Source organism: Pezoporus flaviventris, unplaced genomic scaffold (genome assembly GCF_033815535.1).
Source record: "Pezoporus flaviventris isolate CSIRO_AGI_PZ_B2104156 unplaced genomic scaffold, CSIRO_AGI_Pfla_v1 ptg000066l, whole genome shotgun sequence".
NCBI classification, from domain to species: domain Eukaryota; kingdom Metazoa; phylum Chordata; class Aves; order Psittaciformes; family Psittacidae; genus Pezoporus; species Pezoporus flaviventris.
The window spans coordinates 25,364,161-25,383,486 of record NW_026892614.1 but is presented as its reverse complement, the minus strand read 5'-3'; the positions used below and the strand labels follow the sequence as shown (position 1 = coordinate 25,383,486).

Below are 19,326 nucleotides of genomic sequence, written 5' to 3'. Positions count from 1 at the left end.
GCTGACCAACAGAAGAAAGAAAAACTCAAGCTCAAGTAATGAAGTAACACCTGTGAGCAGGAACAAAACTTCCCAGTGTAGCTCAGAAAACAGGACCAAACCAGGACAAACCCACATTTCTTCCCTCCAGGTTAACAACCATACCCATGGTCCAGCACTTCGGAACCATGGAACAGCTTTTACAGGCAGGGAATTGTCAGACTGCTGTAAAAGAAAGCATGCACGTGGTACACATACGCATGAGCACATATGGGTGACACCATGGAGACATGTGCACCCTTTCCAGACCTGAGGTCACAGCTACCACCATGGTTTCATACAACACATTACAGTTATGACTACCAGAGTACAACTTCAGTTGAAGCATCTCTGGTGCATGGTTTTTCCAGAAGTTTAAATGAAGAAGAAAAAGGGTGTTATAGCTGAGGCAAAATATTTTACCCCCACCATATAGTTTGGTTGAGCTTCATGACCTCAGCTCTGTCCCACTGCCTGGCTCCTCAATCCCGCTCCCCAGGCTCAGGCAAGTGAAGGAGTACATTGATGGATGGAGCAGAGGGACACCTGCATCATGTAAGCACAAGAGGCTTTGGCAACACCAACCTGCCACTGAAGTCTCCGTGATGTCCCAAAGCACTAGAGAAGATGCACTTAGTCACCAATGAAAGCAAAGATTCCCCCCCCAACATAAGCCACAAAAATGCACAAACCACCACGTAAAACTAATTACATTTATTGCATCCACTACTTCAGCAGTAGAAATAAAAATCCCCACATCATGCATAAGACCACTGTCACTGTCTGAAGAAGTGAATGATGGCTTGAGAGGCACACCAAGGAACTACCTGCTACCCCACAGATAGGACATAGGGTCTCACCCAGAAGGCAGTCAACAGAGGTCTGTCCCATGGGAGCCCCAGCGGGTCAAAACAAGGTAGATAACAAACTCTTCCTCACAGGAGATACAAACACTTGGAATTTGGTGCCTGTGCCAGCATGCATCCCATTTCTTATTACAGAATTAACCAGCGGGGAGGGGGCAGATGACATGCACCCAATTTACTGCCTGATACTGCAAGACCATTAATTTATCTTACAGCTATTTTATTGGCACAACCCCCGTTCTCTAATGGCGCTCTTTTCCTGACTATGAGAAATTATTGGGCAGTTTGTGCTAACTGCTGTCCTGTCATGTTTCATTTCCAAACACCATCTTCTGTCAGTTTATTCCCATTCAACTCAAAGTGACTGTCAATGTGAATACAGATGATCTGTTCATTTTTATAATCCTCTGATTTTGAGAGTAGTTTCTACCTCCCCTAGTCCTTGAACTTAAAAGACTAAAAACCCAAGGAAAAAAACTATAAACAAATAAACCACCACCAAAACACCACTAGAGTAAACCTCAGCCTTACAGAAAATATATTTTGCACGTGTCACTGACATGTTTAGATATCACTTTGAGAAAATTGTGGAAAAAGGAAAAAAAATAACCAAAGGAAAACAAAACACAGACACCAACCTCAAATCCACCCCCCCCACACCCCACCCCCAGTGTTTTATCTGTCTAAAAACATTTTACACCATAAATAGGCACACTATGTTTTCCTATTCCTGCTTATTCTACTACATTTTAGCATTTAACCAAAAGGAAAGGACCTTCTTGACAGGCTGAACCCTCACCTCCTAGCACCCACAAACTTGCATCTGTACTGGGAACACTCTCAAAAGGCAGCAAAATCCAATAAAGACTGGGGGGAGGCACGGGAGGGTTAAAAAGAAAATAAAAAAATCCCTGGAAATGGTCCTGCACTGCAATTATGTAACTTGATATCAAAGGTGCGAAAGCTAGAATGAAAATATTTGATGTGACAGCTCTTCACCTCAGTTGTAGCATGCCCTATCTAAATAGCAGGAGAGCAGATGGTAATTTTCAAGCACATTTAGACTGGAATGCAAACGATACTTAAAAATAAATACATAAATAAACAAATAACAGCACACATGGAATAAATAAAGCGAAGTGTGTGTAGGGGGAGAGAATGTCTTACGAGGCTAACCAACATAGCTGGGGAAAAAAAAAACACCACCACCACACACACAAATTTACAGTCGCACAAGCTCTTCTTCAGATCTGACATTTACAATTTATTTCTAAGCTAAGCCACCAAATTGTGGAGCAATACAAAGATGCATGCACTTGTCCTGGCTAAAGCTTTGAAGTTCACTGGTATTAAATGTGCAGCCTGCTAAGCTGTGAAAACTCTGTCTTTTCAAATGAAGCAGCTTTTGAATACTTGTTTTGAAAATTTTAAGTGAGTAAGCAGACTGCAGAAAATTTGTTCAAACACCCATCATACCTAGAGTGTTTATGTAACATCACATACACCCTCAAACTCCAAATTATTTTGATTATAAGACACAATCATTTTAATATTAATAAAGACTGTTTTCAAAATGCTGCTTGCTCTACAGATAGTTCTGCTTAGTTTTCCAACTGTCCAATCAAATAAATCAGTATCTGGGGTCATGGCAGAGGTGGATTTGTGAGCCATACATGGTCTGCATTTAATTGTCATGGCAAATTCCACATCTAAAGCATCACTACAGCTGACAGAGCCAAGAACAGTGCCGTTACTAAGAGTGGTGCCCTACCACTGCTCAGGAATCCATGCTGTCAGGATGTTTCTGAATCTGGAAACAGATATGTCACCATATATATGTATGCATATATATATCTATGCACAGGTGTGGGGGTCTGTGTATATATATATATACACATACATATATATATATATATGGGTGTGTATATATTATGTCAAAGACAAAATTTAACAAAACTAGAACAAGATGAAGAGAAAGCACAGAAATACACGGTGAATTATCTACTAACTACCAGTATGGCTGGTTGAAGGGGGTGCCCACACACAGCTTTCCCCATTCTCCTCATCTATAGAGTAGGCCAAGATGTTTTTCTGATGGTCATCTCTTCAGGATTGGCACCCATTCTAAAAGATTACTAAATGACAGCCTATCACTGACAGCTAAATGAAAGCCACTATAAATTTTATGCTTAAGTTGCCTTGTTCTCAAGGAAAAATAATTTGCCCACTAAACTAAACAGAACTTCTACAACTGCTTTTACATATACTATTCCAACAAGCTACACACATACACATGCCCACTCCAGTAGACTGATTTTCCACAGCTACAGTAACATACTATGTCAGTAAACTGGGAAAGAAAACGTAAAACTAACTGTGCCCACATACACCAAACACTCTTACCTCAATAATCCTGACGTTAATTACTGCAAAGCCTTGATGCTTCATCCAGAGCAACAGCACCCAAAATTAACAATTACCTCTGCCTGCACAGCTATGTATCCCAACAACGGCCCTTTCAGTTCATGTCATAGTCACTGCAACGTTCCTCTCTGGTGCAGTCACACCAGTTTTGTTAGCCCACTGTCCTACACTTCTGCAGACATCTACTTGACTCTCTGCATTGGCCATATCCACTGTGCATATCTGTTGGTTTCTGCTCCCCCTACTCATCCTCATTTTTTAAATGCTTTCCCTGCTCATCTCAAGACCTTCTCCTATGATGCTACCATCTTAAGGATAAATTCACATTAAATACATCAAACCCCCACTACTATGAAAATTAATCTAGAACCCTCGTGCAGGGCAGTTTCTCATGATGGCAACAAGGCACATTTTGACCTGATGTTGAAAAGCAAAGACTTCCAAGACCAGACTTCATTAAGTGGGAGAGGAGGGAGAGTGTCAAAGTGCCAAGATAAAATCAATTAATTGCCGCATTTAGAGCATAAGTGTTTCCACCTGATCTGTAAAAGCACACTTGCTCAAAGCATCCTAGACCTCCAGCACATTCAAAACTTGGATTTCACTTCCATATTTTGCAAGAACTCCATTTCTGCTCAACAAACATTATTTGGATAAAACGCTACTAATATGCAGCACCAGGTAGGTATTTTATCATTTATTTGCAAGTATCATGCATTTTATAATAAATTAGCATAACAGTTCAGCAGCAGAGTCAAAATTTGTACCCAAGCACCCTAATTATCAGGATTCTTTCTATATTCCAACTCTAATGTGTTATCTCATTTGCTCATTAGTATGTAGCAGACATGCATTACTGAAAGCTCACACAACTGAAATTATCATAAATATGTAACTACAGTCACATTTTTATTAGGCTTACAGAAATTTGAAAGAAAACTGAACTATTTAAAGCAAAACTTACATATAAAATTGTAATAAATTGTGAATTAAGTTTAATTTATTCTCAAAAATACCCCAAAAAGGTCTAAAGTGAAAATTTATATTTTATATAAAAATTAGTAATAGCTGTCTACTCCTTGTTTAGAAGAACTAGAGGTTATTATCTGAAATAACTGGAGTATATTGTAGCATAGCTCCCAGGCATTAAAAAAAATATAAAACCATTTTTTAGCTATTAATAGAGCCAGATTAAACTGATATGATTAAGTGACAGTTTAATCTACTGTATAGCTTTATGAATTTGTTTAACTTGCTTCCTTGTGGAAAGTAAACTGTTAATCAAACAGTATTAAAACCCTTAATCCCAAAGCACACCAAGACAGAGAGGAACAGATACAGAGGAGTTCTTAGGATGCATACACTTGCACAAATTCTCACATGGAAATTTGGTAAAGTAAACTTTTCTTTATTTGTATGTTTTTGATTTCACAATAAGCAGTGAGAATCAAGACAGATTGCTAACCACTATAAAATGAAAAAAAATTCTCCAAAACTCCCTCATACAAATGCAGTAAACCCTACAAGCCCACACCTGACCCATTTCCCCTGAGAAACTCTGAATGATCTACAGTGGGACATGTTTGGGAAAAAAAAAGAACAGCTCAAAGGAAGAAGAGCTTCAGAGTTTAAATGGGCTTTACAAAACTGGACCAAGTCAAACTGAGGAGAAAAACTTGTGTATATCCCATTCCCTGAGTCTCCTGTTCAGACATCTTCCCTGCAAGCTACAGTTGATTAGTGCTTTCCGCAGCCATGCCTGCCCATGCTGTGGAGACCATGGTAGGCCACAGACCAGCCTGCCAGTTTTTTCTGGAGGACGCAGGTAATTGTCCTGCTCCTGATTCCAAGCAAGACAAAATAGCATGTCTGTGTCTTATGAACTCTTACAGTTTACACATAGCTTTTTTTAGAAGAAGAAAGAATGCCTTCCATCTCCAGAAGGTGTTTTCGTATCTTCTACATGCATTTTAAATTGCTCACCTGGTGGCAAACAATCTCAGCCATACAGAACCCATCTCCACAAAAACCACTTTGTTTTGTAAAATTAAGAACCACATTATGTTATTTTTAGTAATTAAAGTTCCCAGTTTCCAAAGGCATAACAATGTGCTACAGGTTTAATAAACTGACCGCATTGTTGGAACATGAGATTCACTTGACAAAGGAAAGCAAATACTTTGGAATAATCCAGAAGGAAAGTGGTTTCACATTCATGTCACTCAATACTTCAAAGACCAAGTTAATTTTCAGACCTATAGGATTATTTTGATTGTTTAAAGGTATTCTGCCATGTCTGAGGGAGACAGCAAGCCTTATGTGGCATCTTCACATGGCTACAGTTCTTCAGTCAATGTGCTTTTTTTGTCTCTGGCAGTACAGCCCATGTTATCTATATACTTGTACACTAGACCGAAAAAGTCTTCAAATTTCTGGTTCCACATATTCAGTTATACACAGATTCAGGCCAAGACACCCAAATCACATCCTTTTAACCTAGAAGGTTATTCTGTTCACGGGAATTCTTACAAACAACCACTCCAGTTCACTACAGCCATCCTAATTCTTTATCTAAGCTCTATCTCCACTAGCCATTTTGAGGCACCAAAACCCAGATCCAGTTTTCCAGGATCACTTTCTTTTACTCTGCCAAATATCATATTAAAGCTTTTGAACTGCAGGACTGCACAAGAAACTTGCACTCAACTGATTATCTGCCATGACCTCCAAAGCCTCCTCTGTCACTGCTTTTCCAGAAGAAAGCAATATCCCGTAAGTGAGACATGCATTTTAGTTCCTAGAACACAGTGGATTTATTCAAAGTGTTGTATATTAGTGTGGTCTTACCTTCACTTAAATTGGCAAGCATAAAAATCTAGTATGAATAATATTTTTTAATCTTGTGTTGCATTAATTATTTTTTGTTATTTTTAAGAAAGGTTTAGTCTCACTGACTGGTAACTATTTTGTTCTGTCTTATTATTAGCTCTAGTTTTCACACTATACTTGGCAAGTCTTTTTCCTAACCAAAAAAAAACTATTTAAATGTCCACACACACTTATTTAAGCAATTATGTACTTAAACAAGTATTTATTCAGTTCTGAAATTTAACATGCTTATTACATTGGAGAAATGGTAAGCAGAACATTTTATTCTTACCAGATCATTTTTTCAATTCATAATTAGTGCTCATTTATAGTTGAAGGAATTTGACTCCTTTTAAAATGGGTCTTCATTAGCTAAAGAAACCACTTTAAAAAAAAAAAAACAAAAAAACCAAACGATTCACATTCAAAACATTTGTATTAAACAAAACAAGAAATAGCTTCAAGAAGTTTCTAGTTCTGACAGATGCTGGAGACAGAAACAGCAGGAGAGAATTAAATTCTTCCTCAATTATTCATTTAGTAAAAAAACAAAACAAAAAACAAAACAAAAAAAAACCCAAACCTTTAAGCCATTTCCAAGCATCATCTACAAGAAAAATAAAAAAATAAAAAAATTCTCTCAACTGATTTAGCTTACGACCCTGCCCATCTTTGTGCTGCTATCCCTCTGAAAGTAACAGACATATATGTATATGATAGTGATAGATTTTCTGTTGTTGCTTATTTGAGCTTGATTTTTTTCCTGCATGCAATATCATTAAAATCAAGCTATGGTACTTTTGTGACCAGTTCTTCCTCTGCCTTTGAATTCCTCAGTGTCCGATATACTGCTTTTACAGACAAACTGTCACCTGCATTTACACACACAGAGTTTTTAACAGAAATTCATAAGGGCTTCAATACCAGCAGCAGAAGGTGTTCAGTCCCTGCTTCCCCCACTCTCATCACTGTAACATCTCAAAGGAGGTCATCCTGCTGCTACTTTATTTCAGCAGTACCTAGCAAGTACTAGCTGGTACCCTCATCTCCTGCCTTCTTTGCCAGGACAGTAACTCAGAAATATTTAATATCATTTGCTTTTGAGTACTCAGTGATTCAGAAACACCTAATATCACTCTTGATATAGAGTACCACTTTCCCTCCCCTTCTACGCATTCAATTCTCTCTACATAGGTTATAACCATTTATTTTAACATTCCAATCCTGTGAACCTTCCCACTAGATTTCAGGTAATACCAAGTAGATGAAATTTACAATTGTAAATGAGAAATTTCAGCTCCTCTTGTTTATTACCCTGGCTGCCAGCTTTAGAGTACAGGCAATTAAAATGGGGGGATGTCCCTCCTATTATGTCTGTGTACCTTGATCACTTTTGCTCACAAAACCATGACCCACCCAAGCTGAAGTACCCCACAACAAATTGCATCTCAGGCTACTAGAGGGAGCCCAGCCAAATAAGAGGCTCCCTTCCCAGTGGTACTGTAGCGTGTCCAAAAGTACGACAAGAAGTCAAGTCCAGTCGAAGACACTAAACTGCAGTAGCCAGCCACGTACAATCATGAGCTTCATTCAGGATAACGATTATGAAAATGGGGTTTTGTTTTGGGTTTGGTTGGTTGAGGTTTTTTTGTTTTGTTTTGTTTTTTCAAGATTTGCATTTGCACACTTATTTTCACATGGTAACCCTTTTTTCAATTGTTATCAGAACATACCTTCAACCCAAATGACTGCTGCATCAAGATGTATTATATACAATACAGGTCCATATTTTTTCCAGAGTCCTACTGTCACTATGTTTACCTCGGCTGTCTCACAAGCAGAAGGAAGACCCTTGAGACAGATCAGCTCAAAATGACCACAGTTTTCCACTAAGTAACTCCAAGAAGGGACAGGTCGCTGCAGGAAGGGCTGGTAGCCTCTCCTGCTGCCCGTGAAAGCAGTAGCCTATGCCGAACAGGGAGCCTCCTGTGCCTCCAGTTGGAAACTGCAGCCGGAACAGCAAAATTAAGATGAATAGCACAATCTTAGGCAAAGTTTACCAAAAATCATGTAAACCAATGGGAAAGCTAATGGCTAGAGGTGGCCTTCCTTAACACAAACAGGATTTAAAGGGATATGGCAATATAGTTTCTTCACCCAGAAGGGAGAGCAAACAGAAAACCAACAAAGCATCCGTAACACCTCTATCCAGAACAAGTTTCAGGCTTCCATTATTTTTCCATGAGCAAATACAGTGTAACTAACAATATTAACACTGCAGTAAGGGCAAACATATACCTCAGCTGACATGTATTTGCAAGGCTCATTTCACCTGCAGCTAAACAGAGAAAACTGCCCCAAGATAGGGAATCTTAAGGAAGAAAAGACAAGAAAAATCCCTCAAGGCAACTGCATACAAATATACTGTTGTATGTTGTTTGCTCCAATAACTGCTCCACTGACTTCAACCACAGGAAAAATTATGGGACAAGAGTGAATTCACATCCTTTCAAGGGACCCTATCGCCCAATTCATTCTGCCTTTTTCAGCACAACTGGGATTTTCAGAGCGTATCTCATTCCAGTGTCTGAATATCTAAATTTCCAAAACAAGATGTTAACAGCATAGATAAAGAACTCCAGCAAGTGCACAAAACCAAGACTATACTCCTCTCGACCCCTGTTCAAATATTAGCTACAATCTATTGCCAAGCATACAAAAATAACAAAGAAAGGCATAACACTTCAAGGAAAATATTAAGTCTAAGTATTCTTATTGCATCCTCCAGGTGAGCCATTCACAATATCTGTTTTCAATTGTAATTTGACATTTATGCAAAATTGTAATTTGACATTATTTGACATAAGTTAAAACTTAAACAGGGGAAGTTTAGATTGGATATAAGGAGGAAATTCTTTCCTGTTAGGGTGGTGAGGCACTGGAATAGGTTGCCCAGGGAGGTTGTGAATGCTCCATCCCTGGCAGCGTTCAAGACCAGGTTGGATGAGGCCTTGGGTGATATGGTTTAGTGTGAGGTGTCCCTGCCCATGGCAGGGGGGTTGGAACTTGATGATCTTAAGGTCCTTTCCAACCCAAACGATTCTATGATACTCCACCATGTGTATTACTAGATGAACAATACTATTAAAGCAACACAAGAAAGCAAATATTGCTTTGCAAAACCAAAGACAGTGTAGCAATAAAAATGCACAGATTTATGTTAGATTCTCTGTAAAATATCTCCAGGCTAATCACAAACTGTAATAGCATCCTCAATATTTCTAACTGCTATTGTCTTGGGGGGGGGGGGGGGGGGGGGGAGGAAAAAGAAAAGAATCCATGACTCAAAATGGAAGTTCAGTAATAATTTACAGCCCAGTATGTAATCGGCAGAATGACTGGCAAAGTTCTTAGCACATCAACCCAGATGTATGTAAGCAAGGCATTCCTTCCCTGCGGTAGGCGGCCCCATGTCAAGAAGCTATGTGCTAGAACTTGTCCTGTGCTACCTGTTCAAAGGGAATTGTGCAAGAATATTTCAAGCTCTGACAGATACCACTTTGTGAAAAAACATCCACGAGAGTATTACAAAAAAAGACAGCACTTGATGTTTCAGCAACCCCTGTGTCAAGAAAGGTGCTCTCCTGCATTTTTATCGACATGCAGGAAGTGGATGATCATTCCTTGTAAAATCAGTGTTAGCTGGTACTACTTTCCTACTAGTCCCAGGCTCCTTTCCATGCCTTTTACTAAACTCTATTATTTAAGACTTTCCATCCCCCTCTTTTCAGAGATGCTATTGAAAATGCCAAATAAGCTGTGAAATTTTACATCTCAGAGACAGTAAAAAACACAGTATAACGAAAAACCCTATCATTTGCAGCATTTCATTACTACAGGATTAACATGTACCAAAGCATGTTGTGCTTCTTTTCAGCAAATATTTATAAAGATGATGAGGAAACTTAAAATTTATTACCTGAAAGGATTCAGGAAACAGTCACTCTTGCCTATGGTTAGAAGTGGGTCCACATAGAAAAAAATACTTTTCAAGCAAAAACATGTTTTCTCCACTAAGCAGAATACTACACGTAGTGTGCATCTTCCCACATTCTTATAAACAACAGCCTTACAACCAGGTTCATAACAATAATTAATTTTATCCTCTGGGCTAAAAATTGCTTTACTCCCCATGAAAAAAAAAAAAAAAAAAAAAAAAAAAAGGTGGTGGGAGGTGACAAAAAGGAAAAAAAAAAAAAAAAGCTTTACAGAAAGCAGAAGTCTCAAAGTTCCTGCAAGCAGGTCTAGAGCAACTACAGTAAAAGTGCAGCAACTCACACATACACATGGTTCTGATATTTAGTCAGGTTTTTATTCTGCTATAAAGGACCTTAATGCAAACCAAGAATAGGAATGTATTTTTAGTCAGTTCTACATGTTGAAGACAAAAATGGGATGAGAGAACAGGAGAGAGAAAGAGGAAAAAAAAGCCTACACTGAATACAGGCAAAGTATATCTGATCTTTTCCTGCATATTCTTCAATTACTTTTTGTGGTAATGTTCTCTTGTAACCCCTATGTTACAGGCCTAAAGCAATATTAGGAAACATTATTTTACTTCTAATGTATAAAATCAAAAAGGCCAAGTACATATACAGTCTTGGCATTTACTGAATTTATACTTCACTACTTGCTGCAAGACTGCAAATTTACTCAGGTCATAAAACAATCTCAATTTGAGAAGGATTCTTGGAATTTCCCACAGCATAACCTCAGAGGACTGAAAACCCACCTGCCGGCTCTCCAACATCAGGTACAATTTTTTCCTTGGTGAACGCAAGGCCTCAAGTATCATTTTCTGCAGAACTTAAGGTTCATTTTAGAAATAACAGTTTCCTCCCTAGAACAGCTCTCCAAATGTAAAAAGGCCATAAATCTATTAAGTACACACTTCCCAAACCTGCAGGGGGATATCTAGCTGCTGATTTTCTTCAGTTTTGCCAACCAGCAATAAAATTAAACCAATGAAAAACACAAATGACTCAATTTGCATCTGTGCTTTTAAATACTCTCCAGTATGGTAGAAGAGCTAATGCACGTGCCAATTTTCAGTCCTGACAGCTGAGAAAGTCAGGATGTACAGCAGAGGTGAGCAGTGGAGTTATGCAAAAAGGGGCAGGAGGAGCAAAAAGCAGAGGTCCTTGCTGAGCAACCCTGCTTGCTTCCACTGTGCACAGGCTCACTCTGCTCTTGGCATAGACTCTTACGTATTTGTTTTTACTGAACACCACTTGCACAGCACAAAACAGTTCAGAGAAAGACAGAACCCTGTGAAAAGAAAAAGGCAGTTTTGCTAACCTGTCCTGTAAAACATTGGCTGTTAAACACATGTATGCACATAGGCTCAAGATAAGGAATGATACTTCCGTAATTAAAACGACATCTTTCCTAAGTAGCTATATAAACCTTGCTTATTTTGATTGGACTCTTGTCTCAAAAGACAAGTTATATTAGAGTTTGCCAAGAAATATGCAGAAATCTCTTCATCACTCTTCTGTGAAACAAAGCAACAGCAAGTGTAATTTGTGCCTTTGATATATACACCAAAGCCAAATTCACTCACTTTCTGAAATGTGTATTTGAATTCAAAATATATTTAGATTCAAATATACTTTTTAATATTGTGCATTTATGCCCTTTATATGCCTTCTTCTTAACACAGAAATGTAAAAAGCATTACTAAGAAACAATGTTCATAAAAGGATGGAGGATGCAGAGAAATAAAACAGACACTGATTTTCTCCTTGCTCCTCTTCCCCACCCGCAAAACACATTACAAGATTCAGAGATCAAATACTTATCAGCAAGGATGCAAGCATTTAACACATTTGTTCTATTTTAGGCAAAGCAATGAATAAGTGCAAGCACCAGAGAAGCACCCAAAAATGGGGTCACGCAAGGTAGAAAGAGAATAAAAGCCTACAAAAATAAGCTATATCTTTCAGTTAATCCTTAAGTTTTTAAATCTTTCATCAGTCTTGAAAAATAACAAAACACTAAAAGCTTAAAGTATTTACATTAGGATCTTTATATGTGCCCAGTTAGTACAGTTGTAAGGATTAATGTAATATATATATATAAACAAACTAGAGTTTTAGACAAAACTAACCGCAGAGAATGTTAATAGTCTGAAACACAAAAATCTTTTATATGTATATGTATTTTTAATAACTCATCTACTCCCACAAAGGTCCTAATGCTTCAGATCATAAAACACACAAAACTGAAGCAGGATGCCGCAAAAGCTTTGTTTAAACTGCATGGGACCCATGTCATTTAAGACTAACTACATTAAAAAGGAGTGGAAAATGCTTTTGACTTTTTGCAGTACTTACTATGCTACTGTAGAACTAATTTTTACTTAAGCTTTGCTGAAACTAAATCTAACAATTCCTAGTCTGAAAAAAAAAAAAAAAAAAAAAAAGAGAAAAAAAAGCTGCTGGTAGCAATAGGAATCCAATCCTGAGATACTGGTATCAGATATTTCTTGAAAGGTCTATTGTTCCAAGAAGAAAGCTACCCGTCCCAAGGTCACCAAAGTGAAGGGTATTGACCTGTCTCGTTCTGAAGTTCTCTTCAATTGACTTTGAAAGCTGATTCTGCCTACGCTGCTCTACCAACTAAATACATGTCACCCACCCCAACAACATGGCCTCCAAGTGAAATCTAGCTCCACTGAAGTCACAGCAAATTTCCCATTGATTTCAGACGGGTTTCACTATCTTATATTCAGCCCTATTTTCAGCTATGGGAAACACACTCCCTAGTTTTAAAAAAGCAAACCCCATTCCCTCCTTGCTTCCTCTACGTAAATTTAAATTTATGGACAACTGATAGTATCTTCTGAGAAACTTATACCAAGACTTCTTAAAAAAATGCTGAGTTGCCCCTGGGGAGCATTACAGAACGTATGATTACAAAAATCTTACCGTGTGTGCACATGATGGGTCTGGATGTCATTTCAGTAGTTTCAAGTGTCAGTTATTCTTTGATGAATATTATTAACAGAAAACTACTATGACTATAGTATTAGGAGTAACAGTTAATTATTCCTTACCTACACTTTAAAACCCTCCTTGCACAGTCATTATACGGCAGCTGCTGAATAGAGTAATACAGTAGTCTTTTCTTAAAGCAAGATGCTTATTTTACTTCAAATGTAAATAAACTCGTGTCTCCTGCTGCCTTGTAAAATGAGCTGTTCATAAGTAAGTAATTTTGTATCTTCCCAACAAAGCAGCAAACAGCCCTCTGTTCTCCACTTCTGATCACCAAAATCAATTTCCCGCCTAAAATCCAGTGTAGAATGACAGCTAATACTGCTAGCAAACCAAGTTCTTAACAACAAAATAACTGCTGCTTCCTTAACAGCAACCTTTTTCAGCACACAAACACACAGGGTTTGCATGTTTTCCTCTCTCATGCCCCCACTTCCAAGCAGAATAACAAATGTGATTACAGCTATTAAATATTCTAACTGAAGTACAATCAGTTAGCAGTATCAAAAATACATTTTATTCAGCATAGTACGTTGATGATTCTTACACTGTTTCTACACAAATCTAGACTGCCATTTGCTCCAGGATGGATGTAAAAATTAGCATTTACTGAATGTCAGTACATAGTAATTCAACAGATACAAATGTCTCGTTTCCAAGCTTTCTCTCACCAGCTGAAGGATCAGTTTTTCTTTTTCAACCTACATTTTTTCCACAGTTTCAAAGAAATGATATAAGCTACTGAAATGTTTCTATTTTCCATAATAATGCAATTCTGCTACTTTAGGGATTTTCTTTAGTAAACAGTCCCAGATGACCAGCATTAAGATGAAGAGCTAAACTACCATAAAGACCTCAAACTTATGTCATATTTGATTCCGTCATTATCTGTAATCTCTGCACACCTCCCTCTATAGAGTGAATTACACTCAATAGAAGGGATAATTCTAAAGGACAATACAACATAAAGCCTTATCCTGGCAGGAACTAAAGTAGCAGCCTTTTTTTCAATTTAGTCAATGAGGCTTAGTATAGGCAAAGAAAGAACCATGCTAAATATTTTCCTACGGTCTGCACATGAACATTATTTAGCATTTTCCCAAATCTGAAATTTAAAAATCCCATTTCTTTACATAACAAAGAACAGCAACTTTTCTTTGCAATTATTAACACTTGACCATCAAAAGACCCATTCTTAAAGATGACCTTACAAGGAAGACAAACAGCTGTGACTTCTCATTCCTTTTCTGATTCATAAAAGGAAGGATTCAAACTTCACACTCTCCAGGAAGTTCTCCTACTTATTTAATTCCTCCCCTCCCCCCATAAGTTTATAGCAATTCAACAGGATAGCAGATATGTCATTCAAATAATATTTTACTGAGGAGTTATTTTAATTCAAAGTATTTACATGGTTTTAATAGAAAATGTAGTTAGAAAAATACTCATCTTTAAGAGTTTCAACCTTTCTGCTTTCCAGGAACTGTAAGTCCACAATTTGCTAGAGAGAGCTCCAAATAAATGCCCAGGGGAAAAAAGCAAAACAAAACAAAAGCCCCAAAATAAAACACACACACACACCAAAAAATAAAAAACAAACAAACAAAAAACAAAACAACAAAAAAAAAAACCCAACCAACCAAACTCAAAAAAAACAACAACCAACCAAACCCCACCAAAATACCACTAACCCAAACCCAAAATAAAAACACACTCCCACCCCGAAAAAAAACCCCAAACCAAACAAGTTAAATCAAACGAAAAAAAAAAAACTCTGGAAAAAACGCACTTTTGATGCACGTGCTGATCCTTTTTATGTATGTGTATGAAATGAGTCTATCCATCTTTAAGAAAAAGCAACACATCTCAATGTTTTGTCCTCCACTGGTTGTTTTTGAGACTCAATCATACTGACTGATTCTCTGTTCTTGCAAAATAAATAGGCTAAGAAATGAAAACGATGCTTATTTTCTGTGTCTGCTCCCTTAACCAATACTAACATCAACCATGCTACAAGCTGCTTAGGAGCACAAAAATGTGCAAACATATCACTTGATGAGCATTCACTGTATGCACCACATTTTAAGTTAATGATTCAAAAGCAAAACATGACAGTAAGCCTCACTTTCTTGGCATACATCGATCTTCTAGAATTAAAATGATTTCAGAAAGTGACACACACACACAACCAGCCAACCAACCAGTAGTGAACAACATTTGTGTTTGCTCACTTTAAAACTCTACCTGCCAAACCAACAGCCAATTGATTTTCTTGGCCTGAATTTGATGTTTCCAATCCGGGACATTACCCAATACGAGCACTGTAAACCCTTTCCTAAATGAGGTAATCACATTGATGCTGCTATAGTTCTGGTTGACTTGCATTTTCCATTACAAAAAAAATCCTTGCTGAACATTCCCAGAGGTTTTACAACTTTGTCACTTTAACAGAAAGTTACTCCAAGTTGAAACCTGCCATATAAGACAAAAAAAAAAAGCAGCATATTTTCCTTAATCCTTGAAATAATCTGTACATTAAAAAAAAAAAAGGGGGGGGGGGGGAGGGAGGGGAGAGAGGGTAAAATAGTGTTTCAGTGTTTCTCTGAATACTTACAGTTCCACTCTTACAACTATGAGGACACTGACAACGCTTATTTTTGAATTCCACAAAACAAGAATATATATACAAAAATAATGTTAAAGGGACAAGTGATTAGCAGCCTTTCATCTTACGGTATTTCTATAGCAAAAAAAAAAAAGAGAAAGAACAGATGGAGGCTCAAGCCTCATAACTGACTTACTGCAAGCAGGCTCAAGGCACTAAGGCAACTGCATGATCAGTACTGAAACAGTACATTTTGAACAGCTATTAGGAATGGCTACTGTACATACCCACACAACTATCTTTCATAAAGAATTTACTATGTATTATAGCAACACAATTCTATTTACACAATAAGTTGTTGTTCCAGTCCATCAAGTACACAAGGAATTTTAATGAATGCTAAAAAAAAATCAATTAGGCAACGATCATCTGATTAAACAGGCACATCACAGCATTCAATTCTTTCAAACATATTCTTAAATCCAAGCCTTCAGACTTTACTGAAAACTTTCAAAACCTGTATGTGGGTATTTCAAGGAGCTGATTTTTAAGCTTAATGAAATTCAGCACAAAATAAACTATTACAGGCTATTAACATGATAAAGCAACACCATTAGACAAAAGCAGAAAAAAAAAAACCAAAACAAAACACTTTTAATTGGTACTCTGAGATATTTCTAGTTTTAGCAAAATGTTTTTACAAAGTAGCAGGTTTTCCTATAGCATACAGCACTAAAGCACAGAAACACTTTGGCAGAGCAACTGAACTGAATCCAGAAACTGAATAGGGCACCATCACTTGCCTGACTGAGGCCTGAAGCCAGGGGGTGGATGGGAAAGGGAAAAGTTAAGTGAAAAGGTAATTATTGTCTTTATAATCACTTCTTATTACTCACACTATAGTGAAATGTACTGCAAAATCAAGCCTGAAGTCTGCAGGTGCTAAGTATTCCTGCTTATTAGGATTTTCAATTTTGACATCACCTCTTCATAATTCCCAGAAGCATCTAAGAGATTAGAAGCCAAAAATTAAACCTGAAAGTGTGTTTTTCTGCTTTCTGTTTTTACATACACACTGCGATCTCTGTGAAGTCCTGCGTAAGGAGTGTTAGTAATCCTAAAATTACATTCATCCCATGTAAACCAGGAGACAGAGTACTTGAGATGATGAGATAGCAGTATTAACTTTTACATGCAAGACCAGCATTTAAAAACCTTGGGATGCAACCACTGGCCTTGTTGCAACTTGTGTTTCAATCATGCTGAAAACTGACAACACAAGTACAGGTCATCTTGCTCCTAGCTTTCCCTACCTCCTCCCCTCCCAACTGAAAGATGATGGGGAAGAGACAAAACCTCAAAAGTTTCCAAATAACAAACTCTTTTTGAGTAATTCATTCACCATACATATTTATGCCTACTGACAAAAGAGACGAACTGTCATGTCTGCAATCCCATAAATTAAGTATATGACTCGTTCACTAACACCTTTCTTTCTTACATTTCCCCTTTTACACAGGTAATAATGTGTTACACAGAATAATGTGATTTTTAATCTCCTAACCCATTAATACAATTTTACCCAAATCAGCCCAAATGCTTTATGTATTTATTTGACACACTGAGTTATCTGGGTATGCCCTTAAAATCTGACAAAATGCTGCTACATTCTTCAAATTGCTTAGCATTTTGTCACAACAAGCTATCACCCATCTTCACATGATAAATCTGGATCTCTGTTGTCAAGTGTTGGAGAAGAACAAGAAAAACTCAGGTTACCATTAACTTCCTTACAGTTTTACCTCTTTCCTACATGCCTACATATATATTTCAACCCCTTTATCTCTAGTTGTATTAGTATATGCAAAAAGATGACATTTCAAATTCTGCCCCTTATATTAGGCTTAGTGTTTTGTTCTAGGGGTCGTCACGGGTAACTCTTGAGAGATCAGTTTCAAACTCAAATGCTTAGGAGATCTGGTTTCTCTCTTCAAAGCATCCTCTGCAGCCATGTCACAGAACATATCCCATACTTTCCATTCTCTCTTCAATATCCCGAGATTTCTACAAAGAACATTACGAAAATTTGGGGGTTTATTTGCACCTTATGTTTGATATGAAGCATCAAGTTACCAAGCGATGTGTGACACCTGTGCTGCAAATACGCAGAACGACTGCAACTGATAACACTTTTTCAGCCTCTTTAATCTTTCACTGCTTATGCCAGAGGCCTCCCTTCCCAGGAGCAAGTTCTTTCACCTATGGGCAGCAGGCTGGAATACACTGTTCTCTGCTGCAATATGACACAGACCAACCACCTACACCTAGGCAATTATCTTTATTTCTACCATTTCCATCAATTTTAGCTAGATATCTAGGGTGTTGTTTTTCATCTTTATTTCTTCATTTGCAGCATCCTGCAGCAGAGCCTGCAAGTTAAATTGTCAAGTCCCATAGTTCTAACCTCAAGCCGCAACACTCACTGACAAAGAGCCAGACTTAACATTTCAAGGTCTTCTTCAAATATCTTCACAGTATAACAAAAAGTCTGTTCGTTTCATCCACAGAAACTACTGACACCCTCGGCTATCTTTGGGCAACAGCAGACTAGAACTTAAAATAAGAACAACCTCTCCCATTGATGTTTCCCACCCTTCCTACAGTGTGGCACTTCCACCCTCATAATCCATCTACCCAGCGCGGTCTCCACACAATACTTAAATCTGAGCGCTGTATGTGTTTAAGGCCCAATACTTTTTAAACCATCGACGTTTTAGAAGTGCCTTGTGCTTTTGAAAGATTCAATGCATCACTGTAAAGGACTCCAATTTCCAGAAAGTGCTGAGGTTCATCTTCTGAAACTTCTGGCCATCTTATTTATTTTATATACATTATATCTAGAAGTAGGTACATGTTACGCTGCCAATTTTAACAAGTGTAGCTAGGCTCTCCTTATTTAATATTCATGTCACAGGAGTAAAAATCCAGCCAGGAATCAAACTGTGGCATCCTGTGCCAAAGACAACTTACCACTCAGCTGGTAAGTTGGCAATTCAATTTACAAACCTGCATTTCTGCATTTTAATCCTTTGTAGAAAGGTGGTAATATATGAGCAATATGAAAAGAACTGGATTCAGATCATTAGAGGTTCACAAACCAAACACACGAAGCTTTGGAGGCTGTCCAAAACAAAATCATGCCTAGGTGGTGATGTCCGTTCAATAAAAATTCAATGTCATAATTATCCTCTCACTTTTTCCCCAAAGAGCATTAGTGCTCAGAACTGTGCTGCTGCTCAGCCAATTACATTAATGCTGTGAGAAGACGGATAGGGCCCGCAGCCAATCACTGTGCCAGGTCACTGCCTGCTGACGGGTAATTTACAATTATCAAGCAATTAGCAAATGCAGTGAAAATTCAACACCCCTCTCCACACAGCACACAAGAACTCATTTGAAAATTAAAAATACGTTTTAATAACTTCAT

At 37.8% G+C, this 19,326-nt stretch overlaps 1 protein-coding gene across 10 annotated transcripts in view; it reads right to left on the bottom strand.

Annotated features, from left to right (window-relative positions):
* Positions 1 to 19,326, bottom strand: part of ARID1B (AT-rich interaction domain 1B) — a 329,589-nt gene that overhangs the window by 275,916 nt on the left and 34,347 nt on the right. The gene's annotated exons all lie outside the window — the stretch shown is intronic.